The 20,629-nt window shown below is 41.5% G+C and overlaps 1 long non-coding RNA gene and 1 pseudogene across 2 annotated transcripts; one reads left to right on the top strand and one right to left on the bottom strand.

Moving 5' to 3' along the window:
• Positions 1-2,029: 2,029 nt before the first annotated feature.
• LOC121844069 lies at positions 2,030-18,108 on the top strand (annotated as a pseudogene).
• On the bottom strand, positions 17,206-19,024 carry LOC121844070. 2 transcript variants are annotated; one of them, XR_006081835.1, is made up of 3 exons: positions 18,441-19,009; positions 17,472-18,263; positions 17,206-17,422 (listed from the first exon to the last, which is right to left on the bottom strand). It is a non-coding gene; the product is annotated as an uncharacterized LOC121844070 (long non-coding RNA). The 2 variants fall into 2 exon arrangements; XR_006081834.1 differs by lacking the exon at positions 17,206-17,422 and having other exon boundaries at positions 17,580-18,263; positions 18,441-19,024.
• Between the last annotated feature and the right edge of the window lie 1,605 nt (positions 19,025-20,629).

Below are 20,629 nucleotides of genomic sequence, written 5' to 3'. Positions count from 1 at the left end.
TTTCAGTTTGTCAGTGATGTGTACGCTGAGGAACTTAAAACTTTCTACTGTCCCGTCGATGTGGATAGGGGTGCTCCCTCTGCTGTTTCCTGAAGTCCATGATCATCTCCTTTGTTTTGTTGACGTTGAGTGTGAGGTTATTTTCCTGACACCACACTCCGAGGGCCCTCACCTCCTCCCTGTAGGCCGTCTCGTCGTTGTTGGTAATCAAGCCTAGCACTGTAGAATTTAGGGAGCCTTGTTTTCAGATTAGCCTTGTTAAAATACACAGCTACAATAAATGCAGCCTCAGGATATGTGGTTTCCAGTTTACATAGAGTCAAATGAAGTTCGTTCAGGGCCATCGATGTGTCTGCTTGGGGGGGATATAATGCGGCTATGTTTATAATCAATAAGAATTCTGTAGGTAGATAATGCGGTTGGCATTTGATTGTGAGGAATTCTAAGTCAGGTGAACAGAAGGACTTGAGTTCCTGTATGTTGTTATGATCACACCACGTCTCGTTAATCATAAGGCATACACCCCCGCCCTTCTTCTTACCAGAAAGATGCTTGTTTCTGTCGGCGCGATGCATGGAGAAACCAGCTGGCTGTACCGACTCCGATAGTGTATCTCGAGTGAGCCATGTTTCCGTGAAACAAAGAATGTTACAGTCTCTGATGTCTCTCTGGAAGGCTCCCCTTGCACGGATTTCATCTACCTTGTTGTCAAGAGACTGGACATTGGCGAGTAGTATGCTAGGGAGCGGTGCGTGATGTGCCCGTCTACGGAGCCTGACCAGAAGACCGCTCCGTCTGCCCCTTCTACGGCGTCGTTGTTATGGGTCGCCGGCTGGGATCCGATCGATTGTCCTGGGTGGTGGGCCAAACAGAGGATCCGCTTCGGGAAAGTCGTATTCCTGGTCGTAATGATGGTGAGTTGACGTTGCTCTTATATCCAGTAGTTCCTCCCGACTGTATGTGATAAAACCTAAGATTACCTGGGGTAACAATGGAAGAAATAACAAATAAAACAAAAACAAATACTGCATAGTTTCCTAGGAACGCGAAGCAAAGCGAGGCGGCCATCTCTGTCGGTGCCTCATTGCCTGTGTCCGTAATGGGTTTGCGGTCCAACGACCACCCCTCATCACTGTCAAACGCTCCCTAAAACACTTCAGCGAGCAGGCCTTTCTAATCGCCCTGGCCCGGGTATCCTGGAAGGATATTGACCTCATTCCGTCAGTAGAGGATGCCTGGTTATTCTTTAAAAGTGCTTTCCTCACCATCTTAAATAAGCATGCCCCATTCCAAAAAAAATTGAACCAGGAACAGATATAGCCCTTGGTTCACTTCAGACCTGACTGCCCTTGACCAGCTCAAAAGCATCCTGTGGCGTTCTGCATCGAATAGCCCCCGCGATATGCAACTTTTCAGGGAAGTTAGGAACCAATACACACAGGCAGTTAGGAAAGCAAAGGCTAGCTTTTTTAAACAGAAATTTGCATCCTGTACCACAAACTCCAAAACGTTATGGGACACTAAAGTCCATGGAGAATAAGAGCACCTCCTCCCAGCTGCCCACAGCACTGAGGCTAGGAAACACTGTCACCACCGATTAAATCCGTGATAATTGAGAATTTCAAAAAGCGTTTCTCTATGGCTGGCCATGCTTTCCACCTGGCTACCCCAACCCCGGTCCACAGCCCTGCACCCCTCCCCATAGCAACTTGCCCAAGCCTCCTCATTTCTCATTCACCCAAATCCAGATAGCTGATGAGTCTCTGTGGGGAGAGAGAGGAGGGGACCACCTCCTCTGAAATGAGTCTCTCTGGGGAGAGAGAGGAGGGGACCACTGCCTCTGAAATGAGTCTCTCTGGGGAGAGAGAGGAGGGGACCACTGCCTCTGAAATGAGTCTCTCTGAGAGAGAGGAAGGGGACCACTGCCTCTGAAATGAGTCTCTCTGGGGAGAGAGAGGAGGGGACCACTGCCTCTGAAATGAGTCTCTCTGGGGAGAGAGAGGAGGGGACCACTGCCTCTGAAATGAGTCTCTCTGGGGAGAGAGAGGAGGGGACCACTGCCTCTGAAATGAGTCTCTCTGGGGAGAGCGAGAAGAGAGGCACTGCCTCTAAGAGGGAGTATTCTGATCGAGAGGAAGGGGCCACACCCTCTAAAAAGAGTCTGCCTCAAGACACCAGTTCTAAGAGGTAAGAGATAATTGTCAATATAGTTATTTTAATGATATACAACTAATTTGAAGAGAAGTGTTTCCAAATTACATAAAATGTAGGCCTATATCATTCCGTAAAAAAATCCTAGGACCAACTGCTAGCTAGGTTTCTATCCAACTGTTAACAGGCTAGGTTTCTATCCAACTGTTAACAGGCTAGGTTTCTATCCAACTGGTAACAGGCTAGGTTTCTATCCAACTGGTAACAGGCTAGGTTTCTATCCAACTGGTAACAGGCTAGGTTTCTATCCAACTGGTAACAATCTATCCAACTGGTAACAGGCTAGGGTTCTATCCAACTGGTAACAGGCTAGGTTTCTATCCAACTGGTAACAATCTATCCAACTGGTAACAAGCTAGGGTTCTATCCAACTGGTAACAGGCTAGGTTTCTATCCAACTGGTAACAGGCTAGGTTTCTATCCAACTGGTAACAGGCTAGGTTTCTATCCAACTGGTAACAGGCTAGGTTTCTATCCAACTGGTAACAGGCTAGGTTTCTATCCAACTGGTAACAGGCTAGGTTTCTATCCAACTGGTAACAGGCTAGGGTTCTATCCAACTGGTAACAGGCTAGGGTTCTATCCAACTGGTAACAGGCTAGGGTTCTATCCAACTGGTAACAGGCTAGGTTTCTATCCAACTGGTAACAGGCTAGGTTTCTATCCAGCTGGTAACAGGCTAGGTTTCTATCCAACTGGTAACAGGCTAGGTTTCTATCCAACTGGTAACAGGCTAGGTTTCTATCCAACTGGTAACAGTCTATCCAACTGGTAACAAGCTAGGGTTCTATCCAACTGGTAACAATCTATCCAACTGGTAACAAGCTAGGTTTCTATCCAACTGGTAACAGGCTAGGTTTCTATCCAACTGGTAACAGGCTATGGTTCTATCCAACTGGTAACAGGCTAGGTTTCTATCCAACTGGTAACAATCTATCCAACTGGTAACAAGCTAGGGTTCTATCCAACTGGTAACAGGCTAGGTTTCTATCCAACTGGTAACAATCTATCCAACTGGTAACAAGCTAGGGTTCTATCCAACTGGTAACAAGCTAGGTTTCTATCCAACTGGTAACAGGCTAGGTTTCTATCCAACTGGTAACAAGCTAGGTTTCTATCCAACTGGTAACAATCTATCCAACTGGTAACAAGCTAGGTTTCTATCCAACTGGTAACAGGCTAGGTTTCTATCCAACTGGTAACAAGCTAGGTTTCTATCCAACTGGTATAACAAGCTAGGTTTCTATCCAACTGGTATAACAAGCTAGGTTTCTATCCAACTGGTATAACAAGCTAGGTTTCTATCCAACTGGTATAACAAGCTAGGTTTCTATCCAACTGGTATAACAAGCTAGGTTTCTATCCAACTGGTATAACAAGCTAGGTTTCTATCCAACTGGTATAACAAGCTAGATTTCTATCCAACTGGTATAACAAGCTAGATTTCTATCCAACTGGTAACAGGCTAGGTTTCTACCCAACTGGTAACAATCTATCCAGCTGGTAACAGGCTAGGGTTCTATCCAACTGGTAACAGGCTAGGTTTCTATCCAACTGGTAACAGGCTAGGTTTCTATCCAACTGGTAACAAGCTAGGTTTCTATCCAATCCCACATATTTCCATGATGACAAAACCCTGTGAGTTTGTCGTCACACATTGAGATTCGTGGTTGCAATTACGATTCACAAATCTGTAATTAAATTTTACAATCTTGTATCATGTTGTGTTGTTGTTTTTCACCCCTTTTTCGTGGTATCTAATTGGTAGTTATAGTCTTGTCTCATTGCTGCAACTCCCGTACAGACTCTGGAGAGGCGAGGGGCCGAGAGTCGTGCGTCCTCCGAAATCACAACCCAGCCAAGCCGCACTGCTTCTTGACACCAACATGTCGGAGGAAACACCGTACACCTGGCGACCGTGTCAGCGTGCACTGCACCCGTCCTGCCACAGGAGTTGCTAGTGTGCAATGGGACAACGGACATCCTTGCCGGCCAAACCCCTCCCTAACCTGGACGACGCTGAGCCAATTGTGCGCCGCCCCATGGGTCTCCCGGTTGTGGCCGGCTGAGACCGGGCCTGGACTCGAACCCAGAATCTCTAAACCACTGCACCACTCGGAATAATAATAATAATAATGATAATAATAATAATGATAATGATAATAATAATGATAATAATAATAATGATAATAATAATGATGATGATAATAATGATAATAATAATGACCATTGAATAATGGTAATAAACTAATTTTGAATACGCTAATAATAATTTGACCATTGAATAATTTTCAGACTTATTACAGGCCCATTTTACAGGCCCATTATTACAGGCCCATTATTACAGGCCCATTTATTTTACAGGCCCATTATTACAGGCCCATTATTACAGGCCCATTATTACAGGCCCATTATTACAGGCCCATTATTACAGGCCCATTATTACAGGCCCATTATTACAGGCCCATTATTACAGGCCCATTATTACAGGCCCATTATTACAGGCCCATTATTACAGGCCCATTTACTAGTATGAATATTCTGCTGTGAATCAAAAAATACACTTGCAGATGTTTTGTCTGTGCACGCTCAGAGTTCTGTCAGTGTCACAACACCAAGAGATTCGTAGACTTGTAAACAGTTTAGTAAGTTAATAGAAAGAGATTTCTGTAAAAATGGTTTGTTGCTTTGTGGGTAGGACCTTTTTTTTTTACTCCTGACCAATCAGCCAAAACCACAGCCACATATTGTTGCAACCATTGGCTGGATTGTTCCATCAATCAAATCTCAGGAAGTAGCGAAGAGGAATCGTACTTGTAACCATGAATCTCAATGTGCGACCATGAAATTCAGAATACAAACTCACAGGGTTCTGTCATCCATTATAATCCCATAGATAATTTATGCATGTATATGTGTGTATGTATGTATGTGTGTGTGTGTATATATATATATGTATATGTGTGTGTTTATTTAACTAGGCAAGTCAGTTAAGAACAAATTCTTATTTACAATGACTGCCAATTGTACACTGTACTATGGGACTCCCAATCACGGCCGGTTGTGATACAGCCTGGAATCGAACCAGGGTCTGTAGCGATGCCTCTAGCACTGAGATGCAGTGCCGAGAGAATGCCAAGAGTGTGCAAAGCTGTCATCAAGGCAAAGGGTGGCTATTTGAAGAATCTCAAATATAAAATGTTTTTTGATTTGTTCAACACTTTTTTGGTTACTACATGATTCCATATGTGTTATTTCATAGTTTTGATGTCTTCACTATTATTCTACAATGTAGAAAATAGTAAAAAATAGTGAGTAGATGTTCTAAATCTTTTGACCGGTAGTGTATATTGGGTTCTGTAGAATACTATCAGTATGTGATCTTGTAGACATGGATTGAGATCTAACTTTCATTTTTTAACATTCATCACTGAAATCACCAGAGTGGTCTGTTCTCTGGGCAGTGAATGAGTAGAACAGAGACAATGTAAAGTAGAGAATCCCATACAGTGAATGAGTAGAACAGAGACTATGTAAAGTAGAGAATCCCATACAGTGAATGAGTAGAACAGAGACTATGTAAAGTAGAGAATCCCATACAGTGAATGAGCAGAACAGAGACTATGTAAATTAGAGAATCCCACACAGTGAATGAGTAGAGTATGTAAAGTAGAGAATCCCATACAGTGAATGAGTAGAACAGAGACTATGTAAAGTAGAGAATCCCATACAGTGAATGAGTAGAGAAGAGAATCCCATACAGTGAATGAGTAGAGTATGTAAAGAGACTATGAATAAAGTAGAGAAGAATCCCATACAGTGAATAGAGTATGAAAGTAGAGAATCCCATACAGTGAATGAGTAGAACAGAGACAATGTAAAGTAGAGAATCCCATACAGTGAATGAGTAGAACAGAGACTATGTAAAGTAGAGAATCCCATACAGTGAATGAGCAGAACAGAGACTATGTAAATTAGAGAATCCCACACAGTGAATGAGTAGAGAATCCCATACAGTGAATGATCAGAACAGAGACTATGTAAAGTAGAGAATCCCATACAGTGAATGAGCAGAACAGAGACTATGTAAAGTGTAAAGTAGAGAATCCCATACAGTGAGCAGCCTCACTAATGTCAGTCTCACTCTAACCACTAGAGGGCATCAGAACCTGTTGAATAGGACAGACTCACTGTAATGTCAGTCTTACTCAGGTGTAGGTCTCAATTTTGTGTCAGAAGCGCAGTGCAGTGTTTTGAGGGGGGGGGTGTAACTCATGATACCTGGGGTGACTTCACATCTCTAGGGGCTTTCATCAAGATAAGCAATGTCACGTGTAATGTCACCATCAGTATTGCTTTTATCAAAGTTGACATAGGGGGGTTATGTCACATTTACATAATTTAGCATATGCTCTTCCTCGGTGGGAGTTGAACCCACAACCCTGACATTCAAGCACCGTGCTCTTTGAACTGAGCTACACAGGACCACATTTTGAAGTTGACATAGTATGTCATGTCACATTTGACAATGCACCCTACATAGGGAGCTGTTCTGTCACCCTTTATACATACTTTGTACTGCTTATGAAGACTGTATGTATGCTATATCAAGCCTTTATAAGTTGTATTTAGTTTATTCACAGTCTATCCTTCTGCTTTACCAACACCAGAGACCATGGTGGAGAGAGTTGTATCAAGCCTGGACCCGAGGACACCAGAGACCATGGTGGAGAGAGTTGTATCAAGCCTGGACCTGAGGACACCAGAGACCTTGGTGGAGAGAGTTGGATCAAGCCTGGACCTGAGGACACCAGAGACCATGGTGGAGAGAGTTGTATCAAGCCTGGACCTGAGGACACCAGAGACCATGGTGGAGAGAGTTGTATCAAGCCTGGACCTGAGGACACCAGAGACCATGGTGGAGAGTGTTGTATCAAGCCTGGACCTGAGGACACCAGAGACCATGGTGGAGAGAGTTGTATCAAGCCTGGACCTGAGGACACCAGAGACCATGGTGGAGAGAGTTGTATCAAGCCTGGACCTGAGGACACCAGAGACCATGGTGGAGAGAGTTGGATCAAGCCTGGACCTGAGGACACCAGAGACCATGGTGGAGAGAGTTGTATCAAGCCTGGACCTGAGGACACCAGAGACCATGGTGGAGAGAGTTGTATCAAGCCTGGACCTGAGAAATGTGAGTTAACTGATAACTGTTTTTTAAATCAAAATATGATTAAAGTGTTCATTATACTTGAGTCCCAGGCAAAGAAAACAATAAAGATCTATTTGGTCAAAACAAACTTAAAGGTAGAGACCGCAATATGACGTAGATGCACAACGTAAACAACATAGTGCAGGGGTTCTTAAACTTTTTCAGCCTGGGACCCAAATGACAGATTGTGTTTTTCCTGTGACCCAAGTTTAGGAAAATATGCAACAATACGTAAATATCGGTACATTTCATTGCCCTTATGCCTAAAACAAATAACAATTCAATTAAATACCCATATAAAAATATTTTAATGTTCATTTCCCCCCATTTAAAACACTCTTACATATCTGTCTGGGTTGGAACTGTTTGCTGCTAAAATACAATAAATCATTTAATTCTGAACTGGAATAAACTGATTGATCACACATCACACAGGTGTAGACTAGAAAACACACACACAGTCCTAATGAGAGGTGTGTGTGTGTCTTGTTGATGTTTTCAACAAGCAGGTCTATTCTGGGCTCCGTGTTTAACAGGGCAACACTGAGGTCATACTCAACCTTGAGACTGTTTCTGTACTTGTGTTTTTAAGTATGTCAAGAGTTCAGAACCCTGACTCACCACGTAGGTATGTGGAGCCAAACTGGACCAGAACCTCTACTGTTTCCTCAGTCAGGCAGGAGACCGCTTCCTGCTGTGATGACTGTTTGCCTCAAAAAAAATCATCTTCCTTTCAATCAGTTTGTTCCAGTTCAGAATACAAATTATTACTTGTATTTGAACAGCAACAGTTCCAACCAAGACTAGTTTAAAACAATAATTTCTACAGTAAGATGTACAGTAGTCCTGATCATTTTTTAAATATTAATCTGTACTGTTACTAAGGGTTGCACCATCTGTAACTAGCTAGCTTGCTTTGGCTAATTTGAGCTATTAGCTGTGTACAAGGCCAGGGGATTGTTTGAAAGAGAAACGCACATCTTCTACTATGAGAGTTAGTACTCCCTTATTTCTGCTTATTATTAAAAATGACAACAATGCCTTGCTAGGTGACTTAGTTTTCCACCGTCGCACTGTTTCCGGAAGTATTCTGCCTTGTTCTGAAGGAAGTCAATGGGTTTACCATCATGTTGCGGATGTTTGGTCAGGACGTGTCGTTTTTTAATTCATTTGTTTGTTTTGAGAGACTCATTACTAACGCAAATTCCCCGCACAAAACAGACAGTGGGTGCTCTTCGTTATTTCTCAAAGTTTGTATGAAAGAGAGAGAAACTCATCCCTGTATTTGCGTTTTATGACAATTGGAGCTCATTCTGAACTTGTGGCTGGTATGAGTCCATTTGGTGACAGAGGTGAGTGATGTTGAGTGGGTATAACAAGTCAGTGGCTAACAGGGCCTCATCTGCTTGCTGAACGATGTGTCGCGGAGTGATGTTCAAGAAAACCGCAGAAAAAAATATATCCGGTGAACCTCCAAGCACACGGGCATCTCCCTCTCCTACTCACCCATCTGCCAAACTGAGCAGAGACCGCTACTAAAAGGCAGAGAGCGCAGATGCACTTGGCCGAATCAATTCCAGTAATTCATTAAATAATTATACATTTACTCGGACACGTCGCGACCCATACTTTAATTAAGAAAGGCTGGTAATAGTGGGTGAATTTCTACAACAACTAAGAGCTTTGGAGCGCAAGGCTAGACCATTGTTTTGGCCCCGTGGCTACCACGTTGTAAGAGAGTGAAGAAGACCCACGCACATGGACAGATACTGTCTGTGACTGTGTGAGAGAGAAGTCAGGCATCTTGCTCATCACAATATCTGTGGTGCTTCTCGTACAACATACATGTATCAGACTCTACCAATAAACTCTCATCCTAATATCTAGCAGAAATCAGGCCCTCAACATCTATAAAACATGGACCAGAACGATGTTTCCTGCTTCCACTAACATTCATTAATATAACACTAATGTCAGATTAGGGTATGTTAATATAATGAGTGTACATTCTGAGACTGTTGCTCACTTAGATTCATGTTTATTACAATAAGATTGTCCATTTTAAATAACAACTACTTTTGCCTTCAGTGATTCCTCAGAGCTGTAAGACTTGTGACCATGTTGAGGTAAGTCATTAGTCTCAGTTCTTACTTTTACATCACATTTATTTTTAAAACCCTTCTTACATCAGCTGATATCTCAAAGTGCTGTACAGAAACCCAGCCTAAAACCCCCAAACAGCAAGCAATGCAGGTGTAGAAGCACGGTGGCTAGGAAAAACTCCCTAGAAAGGCCAGAACCTAGGAAGAAACCTAGAGAGGAACCAGGCTATGTGGGGTGGCCAGTCCTCTTCTGGCTGTGCATTATAACAGAACATGGCCAAGATGTTCAAATGTTCATAAATGACCAGCATGGTCAAATAATAATAATAATCACAGTGGATGTCGAGGGTGCAACAGGTCAGCACCTCAGGAGTAAATGTCAGTTGGCTTTTCATAGCCGATCATTCAGAGTATCTCTACCGTTCCTGCTGTCTCTAGAGGGTTGAAAACAGCAAGAGTCCAGCACAGTCTCAAAGCCAGGTGTGTACTGACCAACCATTCATACTGGGATATAGACAGTCCTGTGTCCTGCTTTAGTAATATAAACACAGTCTCAAAGCCAGGTGTGTACTGACCAACCATTCATACTGGGATATAGACAGTCCTGTGTTCTGCTTTAGTAATATAAACACAGTCTCAAAGCCAGGTGTGGTGACCAACCATTCATACTGGGATATAGACAGTCCTGTGTTCTGCTTTAGTAATATAAACACAGTCTCAAAGCCAGGTGTGTACTGACCAACCATTCATACTGGGATATAGACAGTCCTGTGTTCTGCTTTAGTAATATAAACACAGTCTCAAAGCCAGGTGTGTACTGACCAACCATTCATACTGGGATATAGGCAGTCCTGTGTTCTGCTTGTAGTCATGCAGGATTTTAGCTGGTGTCATATTTTGTCATTAGACAGTTTAATTGATAAATCACCAGCATTCCATGTAACATTGAATAAATACATTAGATTAGTTACTTTGGTTAATGGGCCAGTTTCCCAGACACAGATTAAGTCTAGTCCTGGACCTTAAAGAACTTTCTATTGAAACTTCCATTGAGCATGCTGTAAGTCCAGCACTAGACTCAATCTGTGTCCAGGAAACAGGCCCCATATGTATTACTGACATGCTTATCCTTGTTCAGGACTCCACACACTGGCTTCAGGTTGAACCCTTGACTTCCACTGTCCAGGGAGTGACAATGTTCAGGTAAAATAACTACTTTTAACATTTCATTCCACTTGCTAGTGTATTTCCCCATTACCTTTGGGAATAGTCTTCTAATCCAACCTCTCCATTTGACCATTGACCCTCTACCCTCTTGTTGTTGCCCTCAGACACAGGACACCCAAAGGGAGTTATGAGTGCACAGTGTCTGGGGTCCGCTGGCTGTGTGAGAGAGATGTCATTCTGAAGTATCACTTCAGGAACTGGGAACCCTACAGTCAACTTCTGAAAGACATGCAGTACACACAAGGTGGTCCATTGCTGGACATCACTGTGGAGTTAGGTGAACTGGGGGAAGTTCATCTGCCACACTTTGTCTGTTTAGGTAAAACCATATAGAAATAGTATTCAGAAAGACATTTCCATGTAACTGATTTTCACTTCCTCAATTAATGAATGAACTATTCTGTGAGTTTGAGTTTACTGTGATCTGGTACTGCATATTCTTTGTGTTTTAGTTGGATGAATAATACAATATTTTTCTTTCTGTCTCCTTTGTATTGTGTTGTTCAGGGACCAACCCTTCCCTGAGGAATGAGATGAAGATTCTTCATGTAGAGGAACATGGAGTGTCTTTAGAGGAAGTGCATGAGGTCACCAGATTCCATGTTAAGATTCTCCATCCCAAGTTCTCACCTATCGCTCTGATACTGAGATTACTGTCTTGGAACGTAGATGTCCACTGTGAGCTGATGCTCTATCTGACAGTGAAAAGGGAAACATTAATTTCTCGCCTGTACCTGTTCCCCTGGAACCCCGGCCAAATACAGGTGAGGGACCATTATTATAGAGATGACCTTAACTAACCACTGGTGCAGTTTGTTGACACTCATTAAATGAAGATAAGTGTGTTGCTAGTTTTCTGAATAATGTTTGAATAAGACTATACATTGACTGGCTGGGTTGTTTCGCAGGCTGTGGAACAGCAGGAAAAGTCCTACGGGTCTTCAAGGTTTCTCATCTCCAGACCAGAGCAGTCTTTCAAACTATATAGTTTCTTCAGACTGAACATTCCCTGTTCTACCTCCATCAATCCACAGGTACAGTTTCAGTAGAATGAGAACATGTCTATCCATTGTTTCAGTAGAATGAGAACATGTCTATCCATTGTTTCAGTAGAATGAGAACATGTCTATCCATTGTTTCAGTAGAATAAGAACATGTCTATCCATTGTTTCAGTAGAATAAGAACATGTCTATCCATTGTTTCAGTAGAATAAGAACATGTCTATCCATTGTTTCAGTAGAATGAGAACATGTCGTCTATCCATTGTTTCAGTAGAATAAGAACATGTCTATCCATTGTTTCAGTAGAATGAGAACATGTCTATCCATTGTTTCAGTAGAATGAGAACATGTCTATCCATTGTTTCAGTAGAATGAGAACATGTCTATCCATTGTTTCAGTAGAATGAGAACATGTTTCAGTAGAATGAGAACATGTCTATCCATTGTTTCAGTAGAATGAGAACATGTCTATCCATTGTTTCAGTAGAATAAGAACATGTCTATCCATTGTTTCAGTAGAATAGAACATGTCTATCCATTGTTTCAGTAGAATAGAACATGTCTATCCATTGTTTCAGTAGAATAAGAACATGTCTATCCATTGTTTCAGTAGAATGAGAACATGTCGTCTATCCATTGTTTCAGTAGAATGAGAACATGTCTATCCATTGTTTCAGTAGAATGAGAACATGTCGTCTATCCATTGTTTCAGTAGAATGAGAACATGTCTATCCATTGTTTCAGTAGAATAAGAACATGTCTATCCATTGTTTCAGTAGAATGAGAACATGTCTATCCATTGTTTCAGTAGAATGAGAACATGTCTATCCATTGTTTCAGTAGAATGAGAACATGTCTATCCATTGTTTCAGTAGAATGAGAACATGTCTATCCATTGTTTCAGTAGAATGAGAACATGTCTATCCATTGTTTCAGTAGAATGAGAACATGTCGTCTATCCATTGTTTCAGTAGAATGAGAACATGTCTATCCATTGTTTCAGTAGAATGTCTATCCAACATGTCTATCCATTGTTTCAGTAGAATAAGAACATGTCGTCTATCCATTGTTTCAGTAGAATAAGAACATGTCTATCCATTGTTTCAGTAGAATAAGAACATGTCTATCCATTGTTTCAGTAGAATAAGAACATGAAGAACGTCTATCCATTGTTTCAGTAGAATAAGAACATGTCTATCCATTGTTTCAGTAGAATAAGAACATGTCTATCCATTGTTTCAGTAGAATAAGAACATGTCTATCCATTGTTTCAGTAGAATAAGAACATGTCTATCCATTGTTTCAGTAGAATAAGAACATGTCGTCTATCCATTGTTTCAGTAGAATAAGAACATGTCGTCTATCCATTGTTTCAGTAGAATAAGAACATGTCTATCCATTGTTTCAGTAGAATAAGAACATGTCTATCCATTGTTTCAGTAGAATAAGAACATGTCTATCCATTGTTTCAGTAGAATGAGAACATGTCTATCCATTGTTTCAGTAGAATAAGAACATGTCGTCTATCCATTGTTTCAGTAGAATAAGAACATGTCTATCCATTGTTTCATCCATTGTTTCAGTAGAATAAGAACATGTCATCCATTGTCATGTCTATCCATTGTTTCAGTAGAATAAGAACATGTCTATCCATTGTTTCAGTAGAATAAGAACATGTCTATCCATTGTTTCAGTAGAATAAGAACATGTCTATCCATTGTTTCAGTAGAATAAGAACATGTCTATCCATTGTTTCAGTAGAATAAGAACATGTCTATCCATTGTTTCAGTAGAATAAGAACATGTCTATCCATTGTTTCAGTAGAATAAGAACATGTCTATCCATTGTTTCAGTAGAATAAGAACATGTCTATCCATTGTTTCAGTAGAATAAGAACATGTCTATCCATTGTTTCAGTAGAATAAGAACATGTCTATCCATTGTTTCAGTAGAATAAGAACATGTCTATCCATTGTTTCAGTAGAATAAGAACATGTCTATCCATTGTTTCAGTAGAATAAGAACATGTCTATCCATTGTTTCAGTAGAATGAGAACATGTCTATCCATTGTTTCAGTAGAATAAGAACATGTCTATCCATTGTTTCAGTAGAATGAGAACATGTCTATCCATTGTTTCAGTAGAATGAGAACATGTCTATCCATTGTTTCAGTAGAATAAGAACATGTCTATCCATTGTTTCAGTAGAATGAGAACATGTCTATCCATTGTTTCAGTAGAATAAGAACATGTCTATCCATTGTTTCAGTAGAATGAGAACATGTCGTCTATCCATTGTTTCAGTAGAATGAGAACATGTCGTCTATCCATTGTTTCAGTAGAATGAGAACATGTCGTCTATCCATTGTTTCAGTAGAATGAGAACATGTCTATCCATTGTTTCAGTAGAATAAGAACATGTCGTCTATCCATTGTTTCAGTAGAATAAGAACATGTCGTCTATCCATTGTTTCAGTAGAATAAGAACATGTCTATCCATTGTTTCAGTAGAATGAGAACATGTCTATCCATTGTTTCAGTAGAATAAGAACATGTCTATCCATTGTTTCAGTAGAATGAGAACATGTCTATCCATTGTTTCAGTAGAATAAGAACATGTCTATCCATTGTTTCAGTAGAATGAGAACATGTCTATCCATTGTTTCAGTAGAATAAGAACATGTCGTCTATCCATTGTTTCAGTAGAATAAGAACATGTCGTCTATCCATTGTTTCAGTAGAATAAGAACATGTCTATCCATTGTTTCAGTAGAATAAGAACATGTCTATCCATTGTTTCAGTAATGAGAACATGTCTATCCATTGTTTCAGTAGAATAAGAACATGTCTATCCATTGTTTCAGTAGAATGAGAACATGTCTATCCATTGTTTCAGTAGAATGAGAACATGTTTCAGTATCCATTTGTTTCAGTAGAATAAGAACATGTCTATCCATTGTTTCAGTAGAATGAGAACATGTCTATCCATTGTTTCAGTAGAATAAGAACATGTCTATCCATTGTTTCAGTAGAATGAGAACATGTCTATCCATTGTTTCAGTAGAATAAGAACATGTCTATCCATTGTTTCAGTAGAATGAGAACATGTCTATCCATTGTTTCAGTAGAATAAGAACATGTCTATCCATTGTTTCAGTAGAATGAGAACATGTCTATCCATTTTCAGTAGAATGAGAACATGTCGTCTATCCATTGTTTCAGTAGAATAAGAACATGTCTATCCATTGTTTCAGTAGAATAAGAACATGTCGTCTATCCATTGTTTCAGTAGAATAAGAACATGTCTATCCATTGTTTCAGTAGAATAATCAAGAACGTCTATCCATTGTTTCAGTAGAATAAGAACATGTCTATCCATTGTTTCAGTAGAATAAGAACATGTCTATCCATTGTTTCAGTAGAATAAGAACATGTCTATCCATTGTTTCAGTAGAATAAGAACATGTCTATCCATTGTTTCAGTAGAATAAGAACATGTCTATCCATTGTTTCAGTAGAATAAGAACATGTCTATCCATTGTTTCAGTAGAATAAGAACATGTCTATCCATTGTTTCAGTAGAATAAGAACATGTCTATCCATTGTTTCAGTAGAATAAGAACATGTCTATCCATTGTTTCAGTAGAATAAGAACATGTCTATCCATTGTTTCAGTAGAATAAGAACATGTCTATCCATTGTTTCAGTAGAATAAGAACATGTCTATCCATTGTTTCAGTAGAATAAGAACATGTCAGTTTCAGTAGAATAAGAACATGTCTATCCATTGTTTCAGTAGAATAAGAACATGTCTATCCATTGTTTCAGTAGAATAAGAACATGTCTATCCATTGTTTCAGTAGAATGAGAACATGTCGTCTATCCATTGTTTCAGTAGAATGAGAACATGTCTATCCATTGTTTCAGTAGAATAAGAACATGTCTATCCATTGTTTCAGTAGAATAAGAACATGTCGTCTATCCATTGTTTCAGTAGAATGAGAACATGTCGTCTATCCATTGTTTCAGTAGAATGAGAACATGTCGTCTATCCATTGTTTCAGTAGAAGGAGAACATGTCGTCTATCCATTGTTTCAGTAGAATAAGAACATGTCTGTCCATTGCTCTCTCTCTCTCTTGCTGTCACCTTCTCACTCGCTCTCAATTAAATTCAAATGGCTTTATTGGCATGGGAAACATACGTTTACATTGCTTTGGCAATCCCTCTCTCCCTCCCTCTCTCGCTCCAGAAGATTCATCTCATACAAAGAGACACCACACCAAGCTTTTTTAAGGCGATTGTGAAAATAACAGGGCATGACATTGAGATGGAGTTATTCGGTGATGATGAGAGGACAGCATGGAAAGAGAAAGTATCACGAGGTAGGAGCACATGTCAATCATCACGTTGTACTTTAGTACCAGATGCTGTTTAGAGTGATATAACCTCATGTTGTTTATCTTTCAGATGAATACATCTCTGACACCCGTTCAACTAGTAAGTAAACATGAGAGTTACAGAGCATTCAGAAAGTATTCAGACCCCTTGACTCCTGAGCACGTTTTCATCAAGGATCTCTGTACTGTTCTCTGTTCATCTTTCCCTTAATCCTGACTAGTCTCCCAGTCCCTGCCGCTGAAAAACATCCCCACAGCATGATGCTGCCACCACTGTCGGGATGGTGCCAAGTTGGCATTCAGGCCAAAGAGTTCAATCTTGGTTTCATCATACCAGAGAATTTTGTGTTTTAGGTGCCTTTTTGCAAACTCTAAGCAGGCTGTCATGTGCCTTTTACTGAGGAGTGGCTTCCGTCTGGCCTCTCTACCATAAAGGCCTGATTGGTTTTCCCATCTCCACAGAGGAACACTAGAGCTCTGTCAGAGTGACCATCGGGATCTTGGTCACCTCCCTGACCGAGGCCCTTCTCCCCCGATTGATCAGTTTGGCCGTGCAGCCAGGAAGAGTCTTGGTGGTTCCAAACTTCTTCCATTTCAGAATGATGGAGGCCACTGTGTTCGTGGGGACCTTCAATGCAGCAGATATGTTTCGGTACCTCTCCCCAGATCTGTGCCTCCACACAATCCTGTCTCGGGGCTCTACGGACAATTCCTTCGACCTCATGGCTTGGTTTTTGCTCTGACATGCACTGTCAACTGTGGGACCTTTATATAGACAGGTGTGTGCCCTTCCAAACATGTCCAATCAATTCAATTTACCACAAGTGGACTCCAATCAAGTTGTAGAAACATCTCAAGGATGATCAATGGAAACAGGATGCACCTGAGCTGAATTTCGAGTGTCATAGCAAAGGGTCTACATACTTATGTAAATAAGGTATTTGTTTATTTGTAAACAAGTCTAAAAACCTGTTTTCAATTTCATTATGGGGTATTGTGATGTCATTATGGGGTATTGTGATGTCATTATGGGGCATTGTGTATGTAGATCGATGAGGGAAAAACAATTAATCAATTTCAGAACAAGTCCGTAACGTAACAAAATGTGGAAAAAGTCAAGGGGTCTGAATACTTTCTGAATGCTCTGTACAAACCAATGGCATGAGGGCCAGTCAACATGGTTTACTGTAGGACCTGGACTAGTCCTGATTATAAAAGACTGTCTTCAAGAACAATGACATCTCCTCCAGGACTTGATGTAGATTAACCTGGTTCTGAATGTCCCAATGACATCTCCAGGACTTGATGTAGATTAACCTGGTTCCGAATGACCCAATCTGTTTTTCTATGTCTGTGAAACCGGCCTTAAATATGTTCAGTGATGCAGGTCGTCATTGTAAAAAAATATATTTTTCTCAATACTTGTTATTTCAGGTCGCTTTTATTTAAGGAGGAAAGTGTCTGCTTCTAAATGACTGAAATGTAAATGTACAAATGTAGTTATATTGTAACCTGACTCTCTCAGGTGCTGTGTTGGGGGCAGGAGGTCCGGCTGAGAGCAGTCTGACTGGTTCTGCAGAGCAGCAGCAGAGTTTGTGAAACGAGTATCAGGACCTGTCCTGAATGAACTGCTGGACAGACTCCTGCAACACACAGTCATCAACCAGGAGGACATGGAGTCAGTGAAGGGGATCGCTGAGAGGGCAGAGAAGGCACGTGACATCATCGACATGGTGTTGAGAAAAGGAACTGAGTCGTGTTCCAGGATGATCAACCTTCTTGGGGAGATGGACCCCAATCTTTGGTCACAGCTTCAGATCAGTGTTGGGGTGCCAACCTAATGGTAGAATGGATAGTAACAGTGTTGGGGTACCAACCTAATGGTAGAATGGATAGTAACAGTGTTGGGGTACCAACCTAATGGTAGAATGGATCGTAAGTGTTGGGGTAGCAACCTAATGGATAGTAACAGTGTTGGGGTACCAACCTAATGGTAGAATGGATAGTAACAGTGTTGGGGTAGCAACCTAATGGTAGAATGGATAGAAACAGTGTTGGGGTAGCAACCTAATGGTAGAATGGGGACAGTAACAGTGTTGGGGTACCAACCTAATGGTAGAATGGATAGCAACAGTGTTGGGGTACCAACCTAATGGTAGAATGGATAGCAACAGTGTTGGGGTACCAACCTAATGGTAGAATGGGGACAGTAACAGTGTTGGGGTAGCAACAGTGTTGGGTGTATTAATGGTAGAATGGGGACAGTAACAGTGTTGGGGTACCAACCTAATGGTAGAATGGATAGCAACAGTGTTGGGGTACCAACCTAATGGTAGAATGGATAGCAACAGTGTTGGGGTACCAACCTAATGGTAGAATGGGGACAGTAACACTCCAATTGAACACCATGGGGTGTATTCACTAGGAAACAGACCTGATCCTAGATCAGGACTCTTACTCAACACCATGGGTGTATTCACTAGGAAACAGACCTGATCCTAGATCAGGACTCCTACTCAACACCATGGGGTTGTATTCACTAGGAAACAGACCTGATCCTAGATCAGGACTCCTACTCAACACCATGGGTGTATTCACTAGGAAACAGACCTGATCCTAGATCAGGACTCCTACTCAACACCATGGGGTTGTATTCTCTAGGAAACATCTGATCTGACTGGGCTGTAATTCTTTGTCAATAAATGTTTGTTTCTGGGTAGTTTACTGTCCATATGCCTCATATATACATGTAACAGTATAACTTTAGACCGTGCCCTCGCCCATACCCGGGCGCGAACCAGGGACCCTCTGCACACATCAACAACAGTCACCCACGAAGCATCGTTACCCATCGGTCCACAAAAGCCGCGGCCCTTGCAGAGCAAGGGCAAATGTTGCTCTGCAAGGGCCGCGGCTTTTGTGGACCGATGGGTAACGATGCTTCGTGGGTGACTGTTGTTGATGTGTGCAGAGGGTCCCTGGTTCGCGCCCGGGTATGGGCGAGGGCACGGTCTAAAGTTATACTGTTACATGTATATATGAGGCTGTCACTACTTCAAGGTCTCAGAGCGAATGACGTCACCGATTGAAACGCTATTTAGCGCGAACACCGCTAACTAGCTAGCCATTTCACATCCGTTACGTGATCATTCATCCACACGTCTGCTAGGATCATAACACACCTGTTCAGAAATACCAGACAAAGAATATAAAAGGGATGACCAAGATCCAATCATGGACTGAGATTACAGGAAACTTGCTTTATATGTGAGGTAACCAATCAGAAAGCTAGTTGATGCCGTATGAACCTAAAGTGGTCTTGGTGATACCAACCCTCCTCCCAGAGAGCTACTGGGTCTGCAGGCTTTTGCTTCAGCCCTGCTCTAACACACCTCATTCTGCCAGTCAAGGTTCTGATTAGACTGATTAGTAGAGTCAGGTGTGTTAGAGCAGGGTCGGAGTAAAGGCCTGCACAGCCAGTAGTATCTCTCCAGGAGTAGGTTTGGCTGTCCCGTTTTAATTCTACATATTCCTCTATCTCCATGGTTACCCCGGAGCATGACCCTCGACCTTTACTTATCAGCCAAAGCTGTCCCAAATGGCATCCTATTCCCTATACAGAGCCCTTAGCCCTACACAGCACTACATAGGGAATAGGGCCCTGGTCTAAAGTAGTGCACTATATAGGGAATAGGGCTCTGGTCTAAAGTAGTGCACTACATAGGGAATAGAGTACCATTTGGGACAGACAGACTCAAGACTGAGTGTTAAACAATAAAAGGAGATTGAGAAATGACAACAGAGAAGGTGGTTAAAAGTAGGGAGAGCCCTGATGGAGAGAGAGAGTTACCAGTGATTAAAGACCAACCAAAAACCCAGCCATTAGTGTTTGAGCAGAAACGAGGGTCATGAGGAGTGTGTAGCTTGGTGTGACTCCTAAAATGGCCCCCTAGTCACCATCTAGTGTATTACTGGTCAAAGATAGTGCACTACACAGGGAAAAGGGCCCTGGTCTAAAGTAGTGCACTACATAGGGAATAGGGCTCTGGTCTAAAGTAGTGCACTACATAAGGAATAGGGCTCTGGTCTAAAGTAGTGCACTATATAGGGAATAGGGCTCTGGTCTAAAGTAGTTCACTATATAGGGAATAGGGCTCTGGTCTAAAGTAGTGCACTACATAGGGAATAGGGCTCTGGTCTAAAGTAGTGCACTACATAGGGAATAGGTCCCTGGTCTAAAGTAGTGCACTACATAGGGAATAGGTCCCTGGTCTAAAGTAGTGCACTACATAGGGAATAGGGCCCTGGTCTAAAGTAGTGCACTACATAGGGAATAGGGCCCTGGTCTAAAGTAGTGCACTACATAGGGAATAGGTCCCTGGTCTAAAGTAGTGCACTACATAGAGAATAGGGCCCTGGTCTAAAGTAGTGCACTACATAGGGAATAGGGCTCTGGTCTAAAGTAGTGCACTATA

Source organism: Oncorhynchus tshawytscha, unplaced genomic scaffold (assembly GCF_018296145.1).
Source record: "Oncorhynchus tshawytscha isolate Ot180627B unplaced genomic scaffold, Otsh_v2.0 Un_contig_10735_pilon_pilon, whole genome shotgun sequence".
NCBI classification, from domain to species: domain Eukaryota; kingdom Metazoa; phylum Chordata; class Actinopteri; order Salmoniformes; family Salmonidae; genus Oncorhynchus; species Oncorhynchus tshawytscha.
This window is presented reverse-complemented; position numbering and strand designations above follow the sequence as displayed.